At 38.6% G+C, this 6,032-nt stretch overlaps 1 protein-coding gene across 1 annotated transcript in view; it reads left to right on the forward strand.

The window, feature by feature from the left end:
• The window catches only part of LOC118334823, a gene marked incomplete at its 5' end in the record, with an annotated part of 80,875 nt that overhangs the window by 19,122 nt on the left and 55,721 nt on the right, over positions 1–6,032 (forward strand).

The raw sequence follows: 6,032 nt of genomic DNA on the forward strand, positions 1-6,032 counted from the left end.
TTGTAGGTCTATCCAGTTGTGTCCAGTCTGCAGGTCTGTTCAGGTAAACACACAGGCTCCTGAAACTCAATTAAAACTGTAAAACTCGACAGTGCTGATCAAAAATTAATCAAGATTTTGAAAATGAATTGCCTATTTCTTGCCTCATGCGTTTCGTTGAAGGTCTGATTGATTGAAGGTCTATCCAGTTGCGTCCAGAGGCAATTTTGGTATGCTCCCTATGACCCTTGGAAATTTAACAGGAACTGAGAGGTTCATCCTGGTGATGCCAGGCTAGGGTTGATTGCTAGTCAAACCTGATCAAATCAGACCCACACAGTCTTGATGAAGTAGTTGAGGTTTAATTCATTAACTCTTAAATGATAAACATATTTTTCAACTTCAGAGTTGCTTATTTAGTCATGAATATAAAAGTTATAAAAAAAATCACTTTTAGTTTTAAACATAAATCATTATCATACAAATAAACAATTAATTATAAGCCTAATATTATAAATGATGCATTCTATTCTCTCATTACTAAACTGATAGCTAATAATTTCATCAGTACATTTTCACCAACAGCGCTATAGCTTGTAAACATATATACGCATAAGGTGAGAAATCATCTGTAACATTAAATGGGCCCACATTCTGACTGGTTTGCATTCAGTACAATTCAGTTCAGTTTTATGCTTTAGTCTTGACAGTTTCATTTTTATTAGTCCAACTAATATTGTATTCTAAACATGCAACATCTCAGCCTCAAGCATTTGCCAATTACAGCCCTTAATATACTGAAATATAATTAAGTCAAAACAGAGATTAACCTGTTCCAGGTCCAATGGATGAACAACTCATTAATGCACGTCCTTATGATATGTTAATAAGAAGTTTCTGTGATCACTCCTGTGTTTCTCTTCAGCCGTGTATACTTTAGCAAAGTCACTCTGCAAACATTTACTAATGCTAGAAATCTGGCAACTTGGCTGGCAGGTGCAAGAGGGAGGAAAGTGAAATACTCCCCTCTGCATACTTTCAACAGGGCTTTGTGTCCATGTAGCAGGAGTCAGAATACAAGCCTCTGGGGGTTCCTGCATGCCCTTTTCAGATTGTAACACCTAGATATAGTTTCTAAAGGGCCTTCAGTGCAGTTACAAGCTAAAAGCGGCACAAAGTGAAGGACATTTGTACTGCTATAGTTTCTTTATATGTAGGCCACATGCTTTACCTCCATTTAACTGTCTCCACTCTCAAAAAATATATTTTGTAAAAGAACTTGATATATATATTTGGTGTTGACCCAACTACTACGGAACTTTACTCACTGTAAAGAGTGAATTTACTTTTAAAAGCAAATTATTATGCATCTTATTATACAGCAAATTATACACCTCGCAACATACGGTATATGCCTTTTGTAGAAGTTTTATATGAGTACTGAAATGCACTTGGTCTCCACTTTTTGTTGGGAGCAGGCAGGTCAGGCAGGGCTGTTCAATTTTATTACTCTTTTGGCATGAAATTGCATCTCTGTTTTCGCCTCAGACCAGACAGAGAAAATTTCATGGCTTGCGTTGGCGGATATGTGCGCTCAGAGACCTCTACAAAACCCAAAAATCAAATGCAAATGGGACCACAATTTAAATGCAATGCAGGCAGAATCTGTAATGGGTTAGATTAATGGATAATTTTGAATAACACTGTCACCACAGCTGCTTGTAGGATGCATGAGGCCTTTCCTTTTTGTTGATTAAATACCTGTTGCCATCATATAGCAGCAGGAAAGACGCAGCACACACGTTCCATCTGCAGTCTCTGATTTAAGAGATGTGCAGCTTGTAATCATCCACAGTTTGGGCTATTATAATGATAATATGGTTATTATTATTATGGGGAGCTTCCAGGTTTTGTAGTGATGTAAGTGGCTGAAGCAGGCTATTGTTATTATCTCAGTGGCTTGATTGTTTGAACTAACTGAATACAATATTTTGAATAATTTGAGCATATAAAATATAAGCATGGAACAGTACAAATAGAAACAGCTTGTATTGTGCTACATGAAAAGAAGACATAATCTGCCTATTAGGGATGCTGTCTATTCATATTCAAGGCATGCACACTGAGTTGCTGCTTTGGGACTCTTTCCAGAGAAGAGCAGTATTCCACCAGCCTGGACTTTCCTCTCAGCTCATTGTTTGGAAAATGTCTGCTGCTTTTTAATGGGGTGAGGAACAGACGTGATTGGCCATAACTGAAACCTGCCCTGAGTCTACCGGCAAATAATCTATTCTGCCAACTAATTATGTATGTATCCTGCTCCAATCTCTTTTCCATATTGCTCTGGGAACCAGAATTAGGTGGTCACTCCCACCTGCGCTTGCACCCCTTGTTTTTACTCAGACCCAGTGTCAGGAAAAGAGAGCTCCCAGTTAGAGAAGCAGCGCACTGTGAAATTCCTTTACCTTCAAAGTGAATAAATTCTACCAACACAAAAGAAACAAAAAAGAAAGAAGAAAAGTGGGTTTCTGGGGCAAACACCTTAAAATCCATCATAAGTCGACCCTGGGTTCCTCCGTTGGTTGGAGATCAGTAAATCTGAGGGAGCAGTTTTGAAATTCCTGTTTAAAAACTGTTCTGTTTCCTGTTGGCATTGATGTATGGCAGTGTCTGTGTTTCAGATAATGTTTACCTCCCAAAAAACACAATACATTTTATCAACGAAATTCAACAGTGTGAAGTCATTCCTTGAAAGAGGAGAAACTGTTGTGAGATTTGGGTGTCATCCCATACAAATCCCTTTTCAAATTAAATAAGAAATTATTATCGTTATTTTTTAAATTCTACCAAATCTACCACATAATCATTGTCATTTCCAAGCCATGGCAGAGTACATGTCAAAGCCACAGGAGAGTGCTTGGAATAGGAATGAAATGAGAGGTAAGGGCAGAGATGGGGGGGGAGGGGGTTTGCACTCATATTGCAGTGAGATGTTGAAGTGACAATAACTGTCTCAGATTGTAATTCAGTGCATGACTGCCAAGAGCCTGTAGGAAACAGTTTGTATGTACAAGAAGTACTCTAATCTCCATTTAAACTCCGCTCTGCCCCTTTGAAAATGGGTTCTACTTTGAGGAGCACTCTTGCCTTTTAAAAGCTAGCAGAATTGCTTTCAGGAAAACTTTCGAATTTGCAAGAAAAGAGTGTATTATTTTAAATAATTCACCCCTAAACCGGTTAGTTTAGAAAAGTTCAGCAAATTTGGCCTGAGGTCCCTACCATCTGCCTCTTAAAGGATTTTTTTCCAAACATCAAGGTCCCTCCCGCACTGAATTGTTTAATTCAGATTAGAATAATGACCCTGCCAGCAGCCTGCCGGGGCAGGGCCCAGGGAGAGTGGCTGATGGAGACGAGCACTATTTAGTAATCCTATCAGCTGCCTTATGAGCGTCTGCTCCTCATAGCAGCTCAGTCTTCAGATTGAGTTGTTCAGTCAATCATGGATTCAATATTTACTTGACGATTCAATATTTACCAAGGCACCTTGCAGCATGTGTGACTGAGGAGATAGTGCTGCTGTGAGGATCCTATCAAAGACTTGTTACATCAGACGTTTAAGAGTGAGGGTGGAAGGGGGGAGATGGGGGCGAATTGGCGTGTCATCTACGGCAATGAGACACTGATGCAAGGTGCACTGGAACTGAGCCAGTTCCCCTCTTCAAATTTGTGTCTGCAAAGTGTATTGTGTTGGTTTCACTTGATTTGCTATATACATCTTGCCAGATGTGTATCTGCATTCTAGGAGAATGACATATTTAGAGTTTAACCTTGAGTATTAATATTAAAGTGCAATACTTATATTTCTATAAACATTGGAATAGATTCCTGTGTCTTTTCCCTGGTGGACAGATGTCTTATGGTGAGAACATGCGTTCCAGATGGTGGCGTAGCAGTGTTAATATTTGATCCTTGTGGAGTGTTAGTGGCTGTATAGCACCGCTGGCAGGCTGCATACCAATAGGTTTGCCTCCGCCTTGCACTTGTTGCATCAACCTCAGAGCCATACTGTTTGATCCCAAAGTCTGATTAGTTTTTACTGCTGTCAAAAGAAACAATTTTGTCTACTTATCTACTTATGTCCCCCTGCACATATCTATAATATCTATAGTGAAAAAAAGCCTAAAACATAAAGGGATTCAGTAGCAGACACTTTGTAGTCTCTGTCAGTCTGCAAGTGGAATGCTTTGAAATGAAAACTGAAAGTGTAGATAGTGCTGGAATAATGTTTTTTTTCTGGCTGGCTAGAAAATGTGTGAAATGGAGATAAAAATCAAAACTGTGCATGGATTAATCATAATGGCCAAACATCTGAAAACGAAGGTAAAGAGATAAAAAGGGTCTACTCTCCTCTCTACTTCTCTTACTGTGTCTCCATGTACTAAGTTATTGTATACGTTTTTTTCCAATTAGTGAACTAGCAATCACAGTACATGAAATGATGCATCACATGCAACGGCAGACTTCAATCTCAGATGTAAGATTCAGTTTTAATTTCATTCTTATTTTTTTGTTTTCAAAGATCTTTTCTCAAGCAATCTCACAACCATCAAACATGTGTGTTTTTTGCATTTATCTGCAGCTGGGAGCCGCTCCCTCAAAAATCAAGCATTAGCTAGAATGCATGTTTACTCTTCCTGAGTGTAGTTTAGTTTATTTCAACTTGGATTTTTGTAGGTTTGACAATTATCAGTCATTGTAACATGGCTCTCACTGAGTTGATTGTTCCGCTCAGAAGGGAGAAATAACCGGCTTGGCGATCAGACAGGTTTTCCAATAGCCAGCAGGTCATCAAAACATATTTGGAAGAGAAAATAATGTGGAACTGTAAAATTATTATCCAAAATGGTCTGCTGTAAACATCCACCACAGCTTACAGACCGACCTCCTGCGGCCGTATGCGCCCACTTTTTTGCAGTTAAAGTTTATTCCTAACATTATGTGATCTTGTGTTGATAATACCTGAAAATACAGCGGATAAGATGATTGATGTCTTAACTGGCTTGTTTACAGCATGTCTGACAGGTGGTGTTTCTTGCATTGTCTGACTTTATTGCAGTGTTGTTGCTAGGTTCACACTATGTTTTGCTGTACAGTATGTTATCAAAACTAACAGAAACTATGGGTAACAGTGGTGGAAGATGCCAGGTTTGTTACCGATATAAAAATGTAAAATTACTAACTTACTTTCAAAAGTAAAATTGCAACAAAAAAAAATAGCCCCTTTGACTGACATTATGGTCAGTATAGTGTTAATACTGATGCATAAACATGTAAACAGAATTGTTTGTTGTTGTACACGTAATTATGTAGTTTAGTCTCAATTCACTGGTTCCCAATCAGGGGTTCTGGTCACAGCTGTCACATGATAAATCCAAGAGGTTATGAGAGGATTCATGGTAGAGGAAAGAAGAGAAAACTAAGTTCCGATACACAAAGTTGTATTTGTTTGTTTGGACTTTTCTATAATTTTAGCTTTTTGTGAAACATAGAATTATTTTACCTCTTTGGACCACTGATGCCTCTATATGACCTATATAAACAAATAAACAAACAAGATCAGCAGAACGATTAGCTATTTCCATTTAGTCGGATTCGGTCGGATTTACCTTGAAATCAATGAAACTGCTATTGAAACACTACCGCTCCTGTCCACAGGGGCAGCCAGCATCAACACAATGAAAGTTCCTTGTAGCTGCTGTAACTAAATGGACTTAGTGTAGTTACCTTTCACTACTGATGGATAAAGCTATGAAAATAGGACTTGTAATGAAAGGTCAAGTACACAACAGACTCAAAACCTGCTTAGAATTAGTGTGTAGTGTAAAATATTTCTCTCTCACACACAAACTCTCTCTTTTTCCTTCTGAACTCTCTCCCGTGCAATCATTACAGAATTAACATCTACCATCTGTTAATAACCCCTGTGACCACTACCTGTAGAGGATCACCAGACAGATGATCTAATGCCCATTCTCTGCTTTCACACACACACA

The sequence above is a fragment of the Morone saxatilis genome, unplaced genomic scaffold, assembly GCF_004916995.1.
Source record: "Morone saxatilis isolate NCDOM2014 unplaced genomic scaffold, NCSU_SB_2.0 Contig23, whole genome shotgun sequence".
NCBI classification, from domain to species: Eukaryota; Metazoa; Chordata; class Actinopteri; family Moronidae; genus Morone; species Morone saxatilis.